The sequence below is a fragment of the Lagenorhynchus albirostris genome, chromosome X (assembly GCF_949774975.1).
Source record: "Lagenorhynchus albirostris chromosome X, mLagAlb1.1, whole genome shotgun sequence".
NCBI classification, from domain to species: Eukaryota; Metazoa; Chordata; class Mammalia; order Artiodactyla; family Delphinidae; genus Lagenorhynchus; species Lagenorhynchus albirostris.
Window position 1 is genome coordinate 118,946,628 of NC_083116.1, and position 20,375 is coordinate 118,967,002.

At 41.1% G+C, this 20,375-nt stretch overlaps 1 non-coding gene across 1 annotated transcript; it reads right to left on the minus strand.

The window, feature by feature from the left end:
• Window positions 1-11,753: 11,753 nt before the first annotated feature.
• TRNAG-ACC (transfer RNA glycine (anticodon ACC)) lies at window positions 11,754-11,826 on the minus strand. The gene has a single exon. It is a non-coding gene; the product is annotated as a tRNA-Gly (tRNA).
• Window positions 11,827-20,375: the final 8,549 nt, after the last annotated feature.

The following is a 20,375-nucleotide window of genomic DNA, read 5'->3' on the forward strand; positions in this document are numbered from 1 at the left end:
TGTGATACCATTATTTGATTTGTGTTTACATTTGAATATGGGTTTATTAATAAGCCAGATATAATGATGAACTGCCATTCTGCATGTCACTGCTTCTTCTATTATCAGTCATAATCAATAGGTGAGCCATATTGAAAAACAGCTCATTCTATTGTGACTCACACTACACTTGAACAAAACCACTGTATTGCCATCTTTCTTTGGGTTTTTTTTTTTTTTTACATCTTTATTGGAGTATAATTGCTTTACAATGGTGTGTTAGTTTCTGCTTTATAACAAAGTCAATCAGTTATACATATACATATGTTCCCATATCTCTTCCCTCTTGCGTCTCCCTCCCTCCCACCCTCCCTATCCCACCCCTCTAGGTGGTCACAAAGCACTGAGCTGATCTCCCTGTGCTATGCGGCTGCTTCCCACTAGCTATCTATTTTACATTTGGTAGTGTATATATGTGCATGCCTCTCTCTCGCTTCATCCCAGCTTACCCTTCCCCCTCCCCGTATCCTCAAGTCCATTCTCTAGATCTGCGTCTCTATTCCCGTCCTGCCCCTAGGTTCTTCATGACATTTTTTTTTCTTAAATTCCATATATATGTGTCAGCATACGGTATTTGTCTTTCTCTTTCTGACTTACTTCACTCTGTATGACAGACTCTCGGTCTACCCACCTCATTACAAATAGCTCAATTTTGATTCTTTTTATGGCTGAGTAATATTTCATTGTATATATGTGCCACACCTTCTTTATCCATTCATCCGATGATGGACACTTAGGTTGCTTCCATGTCCTGGCTATTGTAAATAGAGCTGCAATGAATATTTTGGTATATGACTCTTTTTGAATTATAGTTTTCTCAGGGTATATGCCCAGTAGTGGGATTGCTGGGTCATATGGTAGTGCTATTTGTAGTTTTTTAAGGAACCTCCATACTGTTCTCCATACTGGCTGAACCAATTCACATTCCCACCAGTAATGCAAGAGTGTTCCCTTTTCTCCACACCCTCTCCAGCATTTATTGTTTCTAGATTTTTGGATGATGGCCATTCTGACTGGTGTGAGATGATATCTCATTGTAGTTTTGATTTGCATTTCTCTCATGATTAGTGATGTTGAGCATTCTTTCATGTGTTTGTTGGCAGTTTGTATATCTTCTTTGGAGAAATGTCTATTTAGGTCTTCTGCCCATTTTTGGATTGGGTTGTTTGTTTTTTTGTTATTGAGCGGCATGACCTGCTTATAAATTTTGGAGATTAATCCTTTGTCAGTTGCTTCATTTGCAAATATTTTCTCCCATTCTGAGGGTTATCTTTTGGTCTTGTTTATGGTTTCCTTTGCTGTGCAAAAGCTTTTAAGTATCATTAGGTCCCATTTGTTTATTTTTGTCTTTATTTCCATTTCTCTAGGAGGTGGGTCAAAAAGGATCTTGCTGTGATTTATGTCATAGGGTGTTCTGCCTATGTTTTCCTCTAAGAGTTTGATAGTTACTGGCCTTACTTGTAGGTCTTTAATCCATTTTGAGCTTATTTTTGTGTATGGTGTTAGGGAGTGATCTAATCTCATACTTTGACATGTACCTGCCCAGTTTTCCCAGCACCACTGATTGAAGAGGCTGTCCTTTCTCCACTGTACATTCCTGCCCCCTTTATCAAAGATAAGGTGACCATATGTGCGCGGGTTTATCTCTGGGCTTTCTATCCTGTTCCATTGATCTATCTTTCTTGTGCCAGTACCATACTGTCTTGATTACTGTAGCTTTGTAGTAGAGTCTGAAGTCAGGGAGCCTGATTCCTCCAGCTCCGTTTTTCATTCTCAAGGTTGCTTTGGCTATTCGGGCTCTTTTGCATTTCCATACAAATTGTGAAATTTTTTGTTCTAGTTCTGTGAAAAATGCCAGTGGTAGTTTGATAGGGATTGCATTGAATCTGTAGATTGCTTTGGATAGTAGAGTCATTTTCACCATGTTGATTCTTCCAATCCAAGAACATGGTATATCTCTCCATCGATTTGTATCATCTTTAATTTCTTTCATCAGTGTCTTATAATTTTCTGCATACGGGTCTTTTGTCTCCTTAGGTAGGTTTATTCCTAGATATTTTATTCTTTTTGTTGCAATGGTAAATGGGAGTGTTTTCTTGATTTCACTTTCAGATTTTTCATCATTAGTATATAGGAATGCAAGAGATTTCTGTGCATTAATTTTGTATCCTGCAACTTTACCAAACTCATTGATTAGCTCTAGTAGTTTTCTGGTAGCATCTTTAGGATTCTCTGTGTATAGTATCATGTCATCTGCAAACAGTGACAGCTTTACTTCTTCTTTTCCGATTTGGATTCCTTTTATTTCCTTGTCTTCTCTGATTGCTGTGGCTAAAACTTCCAAAACTATGTTGAATAAGAGTGGTGAGAGTGGGCAACCTTGTCTTGTTCCCGATCTTAGTGGAAATGGTTTCAGTTTTTCACTATTGAGGACGATGTTGGCTGTGGTTTTATCATATATGGCCTTTATTATGTTGAGGAAAGTTCCCTCTATGCCTACTTTCTGCAGGGTTTTTATCATAAATGAGTGTTGAATTTTGTCAAAAGCTTTCTCTGCCTCTATTTAGATGATCATATGGTGTTTCTCCTTCAATTTGTTAATATGGTGTATCACGTTGATTGATTTGCATATATTGAAGAATCCTTGCATTCCTGGAATAAACCCCACTTGATCATGGTGTATGATCCTTTTAATGTGCTGTTGGATTCTGTTTGCTAGTATTTTGTTGAGGATTTTTGCATCTATGTTCATCAGTGATATTGGCCTGTAGTTTTCTTTCTTTGTGACATCCTTGTCTGGTTTTGGTATCAGGGTGATTGTGGCCTCATAGAATGAGTTTGGGAGTGTTCCTCCCTCTGCTATATTTTGGAAGAGTTTGAGAAGGATAGGTGTTAGCTCTTCTCTAAATGTTTGATAGAATTCACCTGTGAACCCATCTGGTTCTGGAATTTTGTTTGTTGGAAGATTTTTAATCACAGTTTCAATTTCAGTGCTTGTGATTGGTCTGTTCATGTTTTCTGTTTCTTCCTGGTTCAGTCTTGGCAGGTTGTGCATTTCTAAGAATTTGTCCATTTCTTCTAGGTGGTCCATTTTATTGGCATATAGTTGCTTGTGGTAATCTCTCATGATCCTTTGTATTTCTGCAGTGTCAGTTGTTACTTCTTCTTTTTCATTACTAAGTCTGTTGATTTGAGTCTTCTCCCTGTTTTTCTTGATGAGTCTGGCTAATGGTTTATCAATTTTGTTTATCTTCTAAAGAACCAACTTTTAGTTTTATTGATCTTTGCTATCGTTTCCTTCATTTCTTTTTCATTTATTTCTGATCTGATCTTTATGATTTCTTTCCTTCTGCTAACTTTGGGGTTTTTTTTTTGTTCGTCTTTCTCTAATTGCTTTAGGTGTAAGGTTAGGTTGTTTATTTGAGATTCTTCTTGTTTCTTGAGGTAGGATTGTTTTGCTGTAAACTTCCCTCTTAGAGCTGCGTTTGCTGCATACCATAGTTTTGGGTCCTCGTGTTTTTCTTGTCATTTGTTTCTAGGTATTTTTTGATTTCCTCTTTGATTTCTTCAGTGATCTCTTGGTTATTTAGTAGTGTATTGTTTAGTGTCCATGTGTTTGTATCTTTTACAGTGTTTTTCCTGTAATTGATATCTAGTCTCAAAGTGTTGTGGTCGGAAAAGATACTTTATACGATTTCAATTTTCTTAAATTTACTGAGGCTTGATTTGTGACCCAAGGTGTGATCTATCCTGGAGAATGTTCCATGAGCACTTGAGAAGAAAGTATATTCTGTTGTTTTTGGATGGAATGTCCTATAAATATCAATTAAGTCCATCTTGTTTAATGTATCATTTAAAGCTTGTGTTTCCTTATTTATTTTCATTTTGAATGATCTGTCCATTGGTGGAAGTGGGGTGTTGAAGTCCCCTACTATGATTGTGTTACTGTCGATTTCCCCTTTTATGGCTGTTAGTATTTGCGTTATGTATTGAGGTGCTCCTATGTTGGGTGCATCAATATTTACAATTGTTATATCTTCTTCTTGGATTGATCCCTTGATCATTATGTAGTGTCCCTCTTTGTCTCTTGTAATAGTCTTTGTTTTAAAGTCTATTTTGTCTGATATGAGAATTACTACTCCAGCTTTCTTTTGATTTCCATTTGCATGGAATATCTTTTTCCATCTCCTCACTTTCAGTCTGTATGTGTCCGTAGGTCTGAAGTGCGTCTCTGGTAGACAGCATGTATACGGGTCTTGTTTTTGTATCCATTCAGCCAGTCTGTGTCTTTTGGTTGGAGCATTTAATCCCTTTACATTTAAGGTAATTATCGATATGTATGGTCCTATTACCATTTTCTTAATTGTTTTGGGTTTGTTAGTGTAGGTCTTTTCCTTCTCTTGCGTTTTCTGCCTAGAGAAATTCCTTTAGCATTTGTTGTAAAGCTGGTTTGGTGGTGCTGAATTCTCTTAGCTTTTGCTTGTCTGTAAAGGTTTTAATTTCTCCAGCGAATCTGAATGAGATCCTTGCTGGGTAGAGTAATCTTGATTGTAGGTTTTCCCCTTTCATCACTCTAAATATGTCCTGGCACTCCCTTCTGGCTTGCAGAGTTTCTGCTGAAAGATCAGCTGTTAACCTTATGGGGATTCCCTTGTATGTTTTTTTGTGGCTTTTCCCTTGCTGCTTTTAATATTTTTCTTCATCTTTAATTTTTGATAGTTTGATTAATATGTGTTTGGGTGTGTTTTTCCTTGGATTTATCCTGTGTGGGACTCTCTTGCTTCCTGGACTTGATTGACTATTTCCTTTCCCATGTTAGGGAAGTTTTCAACTCTAATCTCTTCAAATATTTTCTCAGACCCTTTCTTTTTCTGGGACTGCTATGATTTGAATGTTGGTGTGTTTAATGTTGTCCCAGAGGTCTCTGAGACTGTCCTCAATTCTTTTCATTCTTTTTCCTTTATTCTGCTCTACAGCCGTTATTTCCTCTATTTTATCTTCCTGGTCACTTATCCGTTCTTCTGCTATTGATTCCTTCTAAAGAATTTTTAATTTCATTTTTTGTGTTGTTCATCATTGTTTGTTTGCTCTTTAGTTCTTCTAGGTCCTTGTTAAACGTTTCTTTTATTTTCTCCATTCTATTTCCAATATTTTGATCATCTTTACTATCATTACTCTGAATTCTTTTTCAGGTAGACTGCTTATTTTCTCTTCATTTGTTTCGTCTGGTGGGTTTTTTATCTGGCTCCTTCATCTGCTGCATACTTCTCTGTCTTCTCATTTGGTTTAACTTACTGTGGTTGGGGTCTCCTTTGTGCAGGTGGCAGGTTCGTAGTTCCCATTATTTTTGGTGTCTACCTCCAGTGGGTGAGGTTGGTTCAGTTGCTTGTGTAGGCTTCCTGGTGGAGGGGACTTGTTCCTGTGTTCTGGTGGGTAGGGCTGGATCTTGTCCTTCTGGTGGGCAGGGCCACGTCTGGTGGTGTGTTTTGAGGTGTCTGTGAACTTAGTATGACTTTAGGCAGCCTCTCTGCTAATGGGTGGGCTTGTTTCTATCTTGCTAGTTGTTTGGCATGGGGCATCCAGCACTGGAGCTTGCTGGCCGTTGGGTGAAGCTGGGTCTTAGCGTTGAGATGGAGGTCTCCAGCAGAGCTCTTGGCAATTGATATTACGTGGGGCCAGGAGGTCTCTGTTGGTTCAGTGTCCTGGACTCGGCTCTCCCACCTCAGAGGCTCAGGCCCAAGCACCAAGACCCGGCCAGCCACATGGCTCAGAAGAAAAGAAAGAAAAGCAGAACAAAAAACAAAGAAAATGAACAGACAGAACCCTCGGACACATGGCAAAAGCAAACCTAAACAGACAAAATCACACAAAGAAACATACACATACACACTCACAAAAAGAGAAAAAAGGAAAAGATAATTAAAAAATAAAAAAATTGTTAAAAATTAAGAAAGCAAACAAACCAATAACCAAATCCCCCAATGATAACAAGCACTAAAAACTAAACTAAGATAAACATAAAACCAGAAACAAGTGAGACGCGGAAAGAAAACCCCATGTCTACGGTTGCTCCCAAAGTCCACCACCTCAATTTTGGGAACATCCATTGTCTATTCAGGTATTCCACAGGTGCAGGGTTTATCAAGTTGATTGTGGGGATTTAATCTGCTGATCCTGAGGCTGCATGGAGAAATTTCCCTTTCTCTTCTTTGTTCGAACAGCTCTTGGAATTCAGGTTTGGTTTTGGCCCTGCCTCTTCATGTAGGCCGCCCTCAGGCATCTGTTCCCTGCCCAGACAGGAGGGGGTTAAAGCAGCAGCTGATTAGGGCTCTCTTGCTCACTCAGGCCAGGGACAGGGAGGTGTACGGTAGTCATAATTGGAATCCGGGGTGAGCCTGCAGTGGCAGAGGCTGGCGTGAGATGCAACAGCCTGAGGCACGCTGTGTTTACTCCTGGTGAAGTTGTCCCTGGATCACGGGACCCTGGCGGGGGTGTGCTGCACAGGCTCCGAGGGTGTGTGGTAGTGTGACCTGTGCTTGCACACAGGATTATTGGTGGCAGCGGCGGTAGCGTTAGCGGTTCATGCCCATCTCTGGGGTCTGAGCTGATAGCCACGGCTCACACCTGTTTCTGGAACTCGCTTAGGCGGTGTTCTGCCTTCTGTGGGCACACGGAGCAGGAATCCCTGTTCCTTGTGCACCCTGAAACAACGGTCTCTTGCCTCTTCTATAGGCACAGACATTTTCCCTGACTCCCTCCCGGCTAGCCGTGGCGCACTAGCCCCCTTCAGGCTGTGTTCACGCGGCCAACCCCAGTCCTCTCCCTGCACTCCGACCGAAGCCCGAGCCTCAGCTCCCAGCCCTGCCTGCCCCGGTGGGTGAGCAGACAAGCCTCTCGACCTGGTGAGTGCTGGTCGGCACCGACCCTCTGTGCAGGAATCTTTCTGCTTTGCCCTCTGCACCCCTGTTGCGGTGCTCTCCTCCGTGGCTCCGAAGCTTCCCCGCCGCCACCCCCCATCCCCATCAGTGAAGGGGTTCTCTAGTGTGTGGAAACTTTTCCTTCTTCACAGCTCCCTCCCACTGGTGCAGGTCCCGTCCCTATTCTTTTGTCTCTGTTATTCTTTTTTCTTTTGCTGTACCCAGGTACGTGGGGAGTGTCTTGCCTTTTGGGAGGTCTGAGGTCTTCTGCCAGCGTTCAGTAGGTGTTCTGTAGGAGTTGTTCCACATGTAGATGTATTTGTGGGGAGGAAGGTCACCTCTATGTCTTGCTCCTCCTCCGTCCTGAAGGTCCGAGACTACTTGTTATAATGGTCGCTTCTGTAGAGAATCTAATGGTAAGCAGTCAATATTTAGTTAATTTAGATTATCTACATTTCTGGAGTAGCAATTTCTGAATTTATTTGCATAAGTGTATATTATTTTAGTGTCCAACTTGAGACGTATGAAGACTCAGAAGTAATTTTCAACCCAGAATGTGACTTCTTTGTTGCCACCATTGATTCTTACCCAGAAGATTTCTGATAGGATGAGAGTTATTCATGGCTTTTGAAACACCTTTGTTTTTCCGAGTGAGTATTACAACTTTATGGTTTTATATCATAAACTAGATGTTTTTCTTCTGTTCTGCATTATCTTTATCTTTTTTTTTTTTATGGTACATGGGCTTCTCACTGCTGTGGCCTCTCCCATTGCAGAGCACAGACTCCAGACGCGCAGGCTCAGTGGCCATGGCTCACAGGCCCAGCCACTCCGCGGCATGTGGGATCCTCCCGGACTGGGGAACGAACCCGTGTTCCCTACATGAGCAGGCAGACTCTCAACTACTGCGCCACCAGGGAAGCCCTATCTTTATCTTTTTGTTCCAACATTACTAGCATAATTCTTAGCTTGAGTTGAAGGGAGATTTGTTTTAACATGTTTAAGAATGAAAAAGTAAAGAATATGATTACACATTCTTTATGGTTCAAAGGAGGCACTCTCTAAAGCAGGGTGGTTGTAGGGGGAGTGGCAAACTGGCCACAGGCTAAATCCTGCCTGTTTTTTATTATTTATTTATTTATTTTAAAATTTATTTATTTATTTTTGGCTGTGTTGGGTCTTCATTGCAGCGCATGGGCTTCTCATTGTGGTGGCTTCTCTTGTTGCGGAGCGCGGGCTCTGGTTGCGCAGGCTTCAGTAGTCGTGGCAGGTGGGTCAGTAGTTGTGGCTCGCGGGCTCTAGAGCACTGGTTCAGTAGTTGTGGCACCCGGGCTCAGTAGTTGTGGCTTGCGGGCTCTAGAGCGCAGGCTCAGTAGTTGTGGTGCACGGGCTTAGCTGCTCCGCAGCATGTGGGATCTTCCTGGACCAGGGCTCGAACCCGTGTCCCCTGCATTGGCAGGCAGATTCTTAACCACTGTGCTATGAGGGAAGTCCTGCCTATTTTTTAAATTAAAGTTTTATTGACCCACAGCCACACATGTTCCTTTACATATTGTCTATGGTTGTCTTCATGCTACTACAGCAGAGTTGAGTGGTTGCTACAGAGACCCACAAAGCCTACAATATTTACTATCTGGCACTTTACAGAGAAAGTTTGTTGACCGCTGATCTAAAAGGTACAATGCAAGAAGTAATATTTGCAAGTCTCCAATGGAACCGAAGTTTAAAAAAATCTTTTTTTCTATATAGTGAAGATATTCTCTTAAAAAGATTTTAAAAGACTTCTTGACATGAGGTTACAAATTGAAAGGTTACAGAAAAATCTCTCTTCAACCTCTGTCCTTAGCCACCTTGTTCCCTTCCCTGGAGAACATATTATCAAATGGTTCTGGGTTCTTCCAGAGACATATCATGCAAAGATTATTGTTTTACTATGTTGAAGCAGCATTCTTATTTCAGTTGTGGTTATATTTCTCTATTTAGTAAGAAAAAAAAGACGGGGCTTCCCTGGTGGCACAGTGGTTGAAAGTCCACCTGCCAGTGCAGGGGACATGAGTTTGAGCCCGGGTCTGGGAGGATCCCACATGCCGTGGAGCAACTAGGCCCATGCACCACAACTGCTGAACCTGCGCTCTGGAGCCTGTGAGCCGCAGCTACTGAAGCCCACATGCCACAACTACTGAGGCCTTCATGCCTGGAACCCATGCTCCACAACGGGAGAGGCCCCAGCGGTGAGAGGCCCGTGCACTGTGGCGAGGAGTGGCCTCTGCTCGCCACAACTAGAGAAAGCCCACGCACACCAACGAAGACCCAACACAGCCAAAAATAAATAAATTTTTTAAAAAAAGAGTAATTATGAGAAAAAATGTACAAGGGAAAGGTCAATTCTTAGTTCAGCTTGTCACAGATATTGTGTACATGCTGTGGGCCCACCCTGAATTGATGCAGCAGAGAATATGGAAAAACCTGTAAGATGTGGTCTAGCTGAGGAGTGGCCTACTACAGTGCTTGAGCCAAATCCTGATGCATGAGTAGGAGTTGAGTAAATGCATGTTTGTATTATAAATACTGCCAAGACTGAAAACTTCCCTAACCTGGGAAAGGAAACAGATATCCAGGTTCAGGAAGCACAGAGGCTTCCAAACAAGATGAACCCAGGAGGTCCACACCAAGACACTTAGTAAATAAAATGGCAGAAATTAAAGATGGAGAATCTTAAAAGCAGCAAGTAAAAAGCAGCTAGTTATGTACAAGGGAACTCCCATAAGACTGTCAGCTGACTTTTCAGCAGAAACTCTGCAGGCCAGAGGGACTGGCATGATATATTCAAAGTGATGAAAGAAAAAACCCTACAATCAGGAATACCTGTCAAGGCTATCATTCAGATTTGAAGGAGAGATAGAGTTTCACAGACAAGCAAAAGCTAAAATACTTCAGCACCACTAAAGCAGCTTCACAAGAAATGTTAAAGGGACTTCTCTAAGCAGAAAAGACCACACTAGAAATATGAAACTTATGAAAGGAAAAATCTTATTGGTATAGGCAAATATTCAGTAAAGGTAATTAATCAACCACTTATAAATCTAGTAGGAAGGTTAAAAGACAAAAGTAGTAAAATCATCTGTATCCACAATAAGTAGTTAAGGGATACACAAAACAGAAAGATATAAAATATGATGTCAAAAACATTAAAGGTGCGTGGGGGGAGTAAAAATGTAGAGTTGTTAGAATGTGTTTGAACTTAAGAAATTGTCAACTGAAAATAACTGTGTGTGTGTGTGTGTGTGTGTGTGTGTGTGTGTGTGTGTTGTTATATATGAATGTTATGGTAACCAGAAATCAAAAACCTATAATATACACACAAAAACAGAAAGGAATCTAAACATGAAACTAAAGGTAGTCATCAAATTACAAAGAAAGAGCACAAAAGAAGGAAGGAGCAAAGAAGAACTACAGAAACAACCGGAAAATAATGAACAAAATGGCAATAAGTACATACCTATCAATAATTACTTTAAATGTAAATGGACTAAGCGCTCCAATCAAAAGACATAGACTGGCTGAAAGGATACAAAAACAAGATCCAGGGCTTCCCTGGTGGCGCAGTGGTTGAGAGTCCTCCTGCCGACACAGGGGACACGGGTTCGCGCTCCAGTCCAGGAAGATCCCACATGCCGTGGAGCGGCTAGGCCCGTGAGCCGTGGCCGCTGAGCCTGCGCGTCCGGAGTCTGTGCTCCGCAATGGGAGAGGCCACAACAGTGAGAGGCCCATGTACTGCAAAAAAAAAAAAACAAACAAAAACAAAAACAAGATCCATATATCCTGCCCACAGGGGACTCACTTCAGATCTAAAGACACAGACTGAAAGTGAGGGGATACAAAAAAGTATTCCATGGAAATGAAAAGAAAGCTGGAGTAGCAATACTTCTATCAGACAAAATCGACTTTAAAAGAAAGACATTTTATAATGATAAATGGATAAATCCAGCAAGAAGATATAACAATTGTAAATATATATGAACCCAATATAGGAGCACGTAAATACCTAAAGCAAATATTAGCCAGTGCTGTCCAAAAAATGTGAGCCACATTTGAAAATTTCTAGTAGCCATATTAAAGTGAAAAGGAACAGGTGAAATTAATTTTAGTAATATATTTTAGTACAATATATAAGTAATATATAATTTCAACATGCAGTCAATATAAAATTGTTAATGAGCTATTTTATATTTTTTTGCTGTATGAAGTCTTTGGAATTTGGTGTGGATTTTACATTTACAAGCACATCTTAATTCAGACTAGCCACATTTCACATGCTCAGTAGCCACATGTAGGAGTAGCTTTGGTATTGGATAGCACAGCTCTAGATGCTGTATAAAGGGGACGTTCCCATCCACCACTTGCTCATGGTGGAATCCCTGGGTGTAATTCAGAGAGAACAAGTATACATATTAAAATCATAAAGCATCTCCTATTTAGTTATGCATAGTTTTGTGTTTGGGGTGAAACCAGTATAGTATAGCCACGTGTGAGGCTTGCTGTTGGGTTTGGCAGTTGGTCATCTGGCTGGTTTCTTCTGATGGCTCCCCAGGTACCCGAGTCCTACCCCTGCCTCCGTTTTTTGAGGAAGTCTTGCTTCTCTCTTCCTTAGAAGTCTCCAGATACTGAATAGTGTTCTTAAAGAGAGGAAAAATGCAGGTTAGTTGTTGTTGTTGTTTTAATATTTATTTATTTTGGCTGCACTGGATCTTAGTTGCGGCATGTGAGATTCTTTTAGTTGCGGCAGGCGGAATCTAGTTCCCCAACCAGGGATCGAACCTGGGCCCCCTGCATTGGTAGGGCGGAGTCTTACCCACTGGACCACCAGGGAAGTCCCAGGTTAGTTGGTTTTGCTTTTCTAGCATTTTCCACTCTCTACCCAGGACCATCGTAGGGGAAATTTACTTGGCAGATTCTTTCAGATTCCCCTTAATAATACTTGTAAGTAATGAGTATTTTCTGCATTCAAAGGAAAATAAACATTTACAGCAAAATCTACTGATTGCCAATGTGGTACTTCTACATTTTGCCCTTGATTTGGGTATAGGTTAGAAAATAGCCAGACCCCCTGTCAAAGCTTCGGGTGGAAGCTACTGTTGATCAGCAAATTTGGCCCTTTTAATCATTAGGACTGAAGAAAATGGAGTTCTTAAGAAAGAAAGTTTGAGACACATGGATAATTCAATCCACCAAACATTTTTTTGAGTCAACTTTGCCAGTAGGGTGCTAGACAGTAGACTTCAAGCCCTATGTTCAGATATTCAGATAATTCAGTGTGATGTTAGGGCAGATAGGAAGAGATTTACATGTGAGTAACATCTGAGTCTTTCAAGAGTTCTTTAATGGAGGGATAGAATCGTGTCATGGCATATTACTTGGGAGGTGATGACATGTATGTGAGGCTTTCTGCTTTACTCAGAGAAGCTGTACACACATGTGAACATGCACAAGGATGATTTCCTCCAACTAGGGTAGAGTTGGGTAGATTTATGGGATTGTGACATGTTTTCAGCTGTTGAATGATAAACATTTGGAAATGCAGTCATACTCTGCAGTTGGAAATTTATTAAATTTATAAATTGCACTAGAATCCCTTTCCATGGCTCTCATGATTCATGTCTGTTTCTAGCTTGATAATAAATAATTGCATCTTAGTACAATTCTTTTCTAATCTAAAACAGAATGAAAGCAAGCTAGGAAGCCTGTCGAGGGAAGGGAACCCCTAATGCTATTGACCCAATCAAAGTTTTAAAATGGCAGTTAACAAAGGAAAACTATGATTTTGGACTAGAAAATTTTTCAAGTGGCTGCATAAATGATGTCTTTCTTAATTTAGCAGTGAGATCTATGTTTATTGGACATTTGTTTTAAATTTAGCATATACTCTGGGTCTGTTGATCTCGACAGCATGTTTCAGTGCAGACTAGCCACATTTCCAGTGCTCAGCAGTGGTTCTCTGTGATATGCCAGACTCTGTGGCTGGCCACACAGAAACAAGAAGCTTGGTGTCCAGAATAATCCTTAGTAAAAATGTATGTATAATGTTACTTCCACCTTTATGAGCCAGAGGAAATTGAGGTCAAGACTAACCTGAACTTCCAGTTTGTATCATGCAAAGCTGGGATTCACCAAACAGCCAAAGCCCCTTCATGGAGAAGTACTACTTTTCTGTGTAAGAGAAATGGGGCTGAATTCTCACACAGAATACCGCTGGTCTAGACAAGGGTAAAGGGCCTGGCCAAGGTGGCAGCCCTGGCGAACTACCTCTCGATCAGCGTGTGGTAGCATTTTCCGACACCCATTTTGTCTGTGTTTAATTGGGAGCCATACAACGTGGATTGGCTAGTTTGGGAATGGTAGTTATTCACTCTTGATATGTTTCTGGTCTTATAGAAAAGCCCGGTTTAATCTCAATTCTGGTCCCAGGCAGAAAACATTGAGAAAGAGCGTCAAAGGAAAAGTAACATGTTACCTAGGATACCAAATGGAAATACAGTACAAGTCAGGAAAACTCTTGAGGTCTGTTTATTTATTTATTTTTATTATTTTTTTTTTTTTTGGTATGCGGGCCTCTCACTGTTGTGGCCTCTCCCGTTGCGGAGCGCAGGCTCCGGATGCGCAGGCTCAGCGGCCATGGCTCATGGGCCCAGCCGCTCCGCGGCATGTGGGATCTTCCCGGACCGGGGCACGAACCCGCGTCCCCTGCATCGGCAGGCGGACTCTCAACCACTGCGCCACCAGGGAAGCCCAGGTCTGTTTATTTTTTGTCTTATTTTCTTTGACTCCTTGATTGCAACTTCGCTCTTACGCCACTCATAGAAAGTCAGCAAGGCAACTACGATAGTACTTCAGGGGTTAAATCACTTAAAATTTAAACCCCAGAAATAAGGTTTATTGTGAAGGCCAAACTCCCTTTGGTGGGATTCCACAGCTGTGAGAAAATGTGGAGTGCCTACAAATTGACAACCAAATCAAGATAATTTATTTATTGTCCACACCTGAGGTTTTCTTTAGCGCTAAGTCATTTGATGTGCAAAGAAAATAGCAAAGTAGGTAAATATGGTGGCATATACTCATCATGTAACTGAAAATGTCTTTTTTTTTAATATCTCTTTTTTCCCTTAAGAGACATACCTAATAGTGACCTTATTATGCAAGGCAGCAAATCTGGCTGTTGAAAACTTGTAAAGCACATTTGCCGTACCTTATTTAAGCATTGGAAATCCTATTTTATGGTAGTAATCAAAGTTGTAAAATTATAAATCACTTATGCGTAATAGAGCTGCATGAAAAGTAGGAAAAGTATAAATTGTTAATATATAAAATAGCTGTATGAAATCACTTTAAAAGAAGCAATTCTTTGAGAAAACATTGGGAATATTAACAATGGTTATCTTTGGGTGATGGGAAATATAGGTGAATTTTTTCCTTGTTCTAATTTCCTTTATTTTTAAAGAGTCATCTGGAACGAGTCAGTGAAACATTTGACTTTTGTTTATTTAATTAAAAAAGATCTCTGACAGAGAGCTTAGTTCATCATGAATCTCCATTCACGGCTCGCTATCCTCTGTGGTCAGTCCAAGGCCCCTGATTTTTTTTTTTTTTTTTTGGTATCCCCTCTCCCCACCATGTTCTTGAAAAGGTACAAATCCCTGAAACATTGACAGTGTTGTTTTATGCACGTGTTTATGTCTCATTTCCATAAATGGCATTGTGCTACAATTCTTATTCTGTTTTCTTACTGCTGTCTTTCAGCACCATGATTTTAAAGTCTATCCCCACTGCCATTTGTACGTTTAGTTCGTTGCTTTGGGTTGCTGCGTAGTATTCCTCAGTCTGCATTCATTACGTTTCCTTTTGTATTTCTTGAGTTGCATCCACTTTCCTGCTACCACAAACAGTGCTGCAAAGGTTATCTTTGAACTTGTGCCCTAGTGGAGCTATCTGCGAGTTTCTCTGGAGTACACAGATCCAGGAGCAGAATTGCTGGGCCATAGGAAACAGGCACACTTAACTGAGACACAGGCAGCCAGGTTGCTTTTCTGGAAAGTGGCTGCAGCAGCCTGTCCACATTTCCATCAGCAGGTCAGGCATGGGCCAGGTCCCCCTCCCCCACCTGCTAAGTATTACCGACCTTTCTAATTTTTCTCTGTCTGATGGGTGCAAAGTGGTATCTTGTTGTTTTGACATTTCTCTGATTGCTGGTGATGTTAGCATTCTGACTTCCACCTTCGTGCATTGCCTCTTCTTAATCTTTGTTTCTCTGATTTCCTGACTTAAAAAAAAATCTATATCTATACTAGCTTTATTATTTATTCACACATCATACAATTTACCCACTTAAAAAGCATTCATTGCTTTTTAGTATACTCACAGTGTTGTGCAACCATCACCATGATCCATTTTAGAACATTTTCATCAGCTCCCAAAGTGGCTGTTCCTTGAGCTCCAGGAGACGTGTTTAGGTTGGGCACTCCCTGTGACCTTGCTGATCCCACAGGCCTGAACGAAAGGTCCGTGGACTCTGGTTGCTGAGGCCCTGGTTTCTGCCTTCCACAGCTTGGTCGTTCAGCTTGCTTTTGAGTGTGTGTCCTTCCGATGAATTCTCCCACAGCCCACTCCCTCGCTTTGTGCTTATTGCCAGCATTGGTTTCTGTTTGCTTACAACCGAAAGAAAACTAAGTCATAAATTTGTACATACAGGAGGGATTTTTGCAAGGAACAGGCCCTAGAATGTGAAACTGATTGAGAATGGCAGAGCCTGCCCTGTTTTTTATAATAAAGGGCAGCAAAACTGCTGATCAGACTTTGCTTCATTTTTTTTTCCTGGGACTGTGCACCTTACGTATAAAATGTCTGGATGTTTCCCAGGGTGGGCTACTTTTCTGCCTTTCTCAAGGTGCTTCCAGAAAGCACTAAGCTTTGGTGTACAGCATCATTAAGAAAGCATATACTCTGGCTGATGATCCGACGTACGAATCTGTCGGTCACGCTCCCTTAGGAAGCAGTCTGCTAAGATGGTGTCGTGTGCGGCAGGGGAACCCTCCCACCACTTCGCTCGGGTGGGGTCTTGGAAGACACTGGGTGAAGGAAATCCAGAGGACACAACCTGAGTTGATCAAGGACCTCTCTCCACGGCCAGGGAGGTGAATTGACAAGGAGACTCTAAGGACGTTCCAGGAGGATCATGTCCATGCTTGACATGTTGCTTTTCTTTTTTCCTTTTTATTGAACATTTTTGGTCCCTCCCTGCTCATGTTGTATAACGGATATCATTCACACCACAAGTTGCAAGACCATGAGACGTCACATCTCATCCTGCTTGAGTCATGGACATCACCAAGTGATACTTGCCTTGGAAGCTGGATGGGGAGACTGATTTTGAGTTGCCTCATATTGGGAAGGGGGTCAGTTCATTTTTGGTTGTATTTGGATTAGCTGTAGTAGGTGGTAGCATTTAAAAATATGCATAGGAATGAAGGCATGTGTGTGTGTGTGTATACGCACAATAAACTACCAAGGATAGACTGTGGTATATACACTTGTTGTTTTGTCTTCCCAGTGAAGAAACCTGTAGTCAGGTTTCTGGTGTGATAAAGCTACTTAACAACTAACACCCCCAAATCTCAATGGCTCACAAAAACAAGCACTTATTTCTTACTCATGGGTCTGCAAGTACTTGTGGCTTTGCAGCACTTGGCTTCTGTCTGCAGGTTGGTTTCTGGTCTGCTCCATATATCCCCAGCGGCTACTCAAGGCCTGTTCTCATGGCCAGTGGCAGAAGTGCAAGAGAGGCCAAGCCAAACCCTGCGAACACAACTAAAGCGTCTGCTGTAATGCCATTGGCTAAATCAGCGACGGTTGGGACTTATTCTCTGCCCACAGTAAACCCTGGTAAAGGAAGGGAAGGAAGGAAGAATTCAGAACAAATAATCCATTCTTCTACACTCCCTCTTCTTTTGAGAAATCAACCATGTGATTTCAATGTGTTTTCTCTCTCCACAGATTACATTGTTATCTGTTCAGTTGCTCATGTTAGAAGCCTAGGGTATAAGAGAAGTTCCAGATTGGGAAGGAAGGAGCATTTGTTCAGTTTTAGATATATTGAGTTTGAGCTGACTATGGGATAGTCAGAGAGATGAGGAGACTGTTGGCTATATAGATCCAAATCGAAACTATTGTGGTTATTTTCTCACTCAAGTTCCTACAGGTTTTATGAGTGGGGCTGATGACAAGTGTTACTAATTTCTTCGACTGAAGGCCACTAAGTTGTCCTTATGCTGTAACTCTTAAGTTTTTCTGTATTCTGAACCAAGACTGGTCCTCTTACCTTTCATATATGACTCTGTGGGTTGTTAAACGTCAACATCAAGGTTCTCTGTGTGAAATTCCCATGCAGATTTTGTTGACTTCAGAGAAGTTATATGACTGAAGGGCATTAGCAGGTCATATTTTTCAATGTAGACCTGCTTTAGTGCACCATTTGTAAAGGTTCTCCTGAAAAAGGATTTTCTGTGTTTGTGTAAATACACTTGTGTCATCATATCTCATGCAAATTGTCTGTATTGATTAATGGTCTCTTGTTTGCTTCCTTTTGCTTGTTGTATTTATAGCTCACATTACGTATAATTGTTGGACAACATAATATGAACCAGATGGCTTCATTATTCTGTGTTTCACATTTTGAATTTTAAATTTCACATTGGACTGCTTGTCAGCGGCCAGCTGTGTCCTGGAGGAGGAGATAAGGCCAGACCGTAGTTGAAAGATCCTGGGTCCGATACTGTGGACAGTAAGCGCTGTCGAGGTGTTAGCATTTGAGGTTTCTTCTGGCCCTTGGTTTCACTTGGGAATTCAGAGTGGAAGGCCAGAGAGAGAGAGACTGGACGTCAAAGGCCTTCTGAACCACTCAGCTGGCCTGTGATTGCAATGTGTTTGAAAAGACTCTTTACCAATAAGCCCACAGAATCTATTATATGTTAGGAATTTTGACCACAGGTAGTAATTTTTAAAAATACGAGTATCAGTCAGGGGCCCAGCAGGAGAGAGATGGTATATTCAAATAGGATAATTGAGGAATGGTTCCTTAAGGGACTATTTCCAATAGCATGGGTTAAGGAAAACAAGGTTCAGTGAAGTAATATTCTAGACTTGAATGAGCAAGAGGGAGGAGACCCAGAGAGCAGCTACAGGTATAGGAGAGAGTGACTGGGCCATAGGATAGCCAGACATTTGGCCTCCCTGATGTGGGTGGGCGTCATCCAATCTGTTGAAGACCTGAGTAGAATAAAGGGGCTGAGTAAGAGGGAACTCCTCCCGTTTGACTGCTGAGCTGGGACAAGTCCTTTCTGGGCTTGGACTCGGCCTAACACATCAGCTCTTCCTGGGTCTTGAGCCTATTGGCTTTTGGACTGGAACTTACTTCTTGGGCTCTCCTTGTTCTCAAGCCTTCAGACTGACACTGGAACTCTTCTGGGTCTCCAGCTTGCCAACTCACCCTGCAAATCTTGGGACTTCTCAGCCCCATAATCATGTGAGCCAATTCCTTATAATAAATCTCTATTCGTCTCTCTCTTTGTCACACACACACATCCTATTGGTTCTGTTTCTCTGGAGGACGCTGACTAATACAAAGGCCAAGGCAACTGGTGCTGTGGCCTTTCTTAGACATATAGACATCCTGGCAGGGAAGACATCATAGGCAGGGAAGGAGCTGAAGGAATAAATACTTAAATCTCACCCTTCTCCCTGGTGCCTCCAATTGGTTGAACTCGCCTGGAAGTTCTAGAGCAAGGGAGCCAGTGGAGGCAGTCTTTAAAGAGTCTGGGATACAGAGCAGGATGGAGAAAGGTGAAAAGTGGGTCTCGAAGGGCTAATGGAGCCTTTCCATATAATGTATCTAAAACGACTATTGTTACCACTTTCTTATATAGCCTCCCAGAGATATGCTATGCATACAAAAGCACATATGGTGCTCTTGGTAATTTCCATGATATTTCAAAGTCTTCCAAAAATATCAGTTTGATGGCTGCATAATATTAAAAGCCTTTTACTATGAAATAGTCTTACATAGATGTTACACTTATATAATATAAATATATTAATGAATGACACTCCTGTGTATCCCATCACCCTGCTTAAGAACTAGAACACTGCCCAAACTTCAGGACTGCTGTGGGTGCCTTCCCAGTTCCATTGAATGAAGGTTAACCATTATTTTAAACTGTATTATCATTCCTTTGTGATAATAATTTCATTATAATATTTCTGAATATATATGTGTTCCTAAACAATATATTGTCAAACTTTGTATGACTTCGGCATTTATGTAGTTTCAAATGTATTTGTGTAGTTTGCATGTAGACTTCTGAGAATCGATTTTTATACTTAACATTATAATTTTGTGATTCATCCAAGTAGATGTATTTTATTTAATTTTTGATGCTGTATAGTGTTCCATTGCTATCCAATTTCTGTGTGCATTTGTGCCAGAGATTCTCTAGGCCAGATACCTGGAAGGAAAGAAACTGGGTTATGGTGATTATCTTCAACTTTACAAGGTAATACCATACTATATTCCAAAGTTGTTGTTCTAATATTCACTCCCCATTGCCAGTGTATTAGTTTTGTTGCTCCGTATCTAAACACCTTTAATCATGAAAACATAACATTAATGGAGTGAAAAGGCAAGACACATAATATAAGAAGAAAATTTTCAACACATATATTGAACAAAGGACTGATATTCAGTTTATCAGTGAGAGAAATACAGACATCTCAACTTTTAAAAGTGGGCAAAAGACTTGAACAGATACTTCATAAAAAAGGATTTCTGAGTTGCCGATAAACATATGAAAAGGTGCTTCGCTCATTAGTTCTTCAGGGAAATGCACATTTAAGACACAATGAGAAGCCTCCTCTGTACTCCCCAAATCCTAGCACTAGGAAAACTGATCTTGCTAAGTGTTGGCCATGATGTGGAGTACCAAAAACTCTTTTTCTCTACTGGTGGTCATGTATCTCAGTACAACCACACTGGAAACTTGGTAGTATCTACTAAAGCTGAACATAGGCATAGCTATAACACACAATTCCATTCCCAAAAGAAATTCCTACAAAATGTCAGTAATAGCATTATTCATCAGAATCAAACACTGAAAATAGCCCAAATGTCCATCAAAAGTTGTATATACTTGCAACAAAATGGATGAATCTCACAACTATGGGGAAGAATGAAAGATACTAGATACAAAAAAGAACATTCTGTATTTTTATATATATATATATAAAATCCCCCAATGGACAGAACTGACTGATGGTAATAGAAGTAAGGATGATTAGTTAGCTTCGGGGAAGGTGATGACTTGGAGTGGACATACT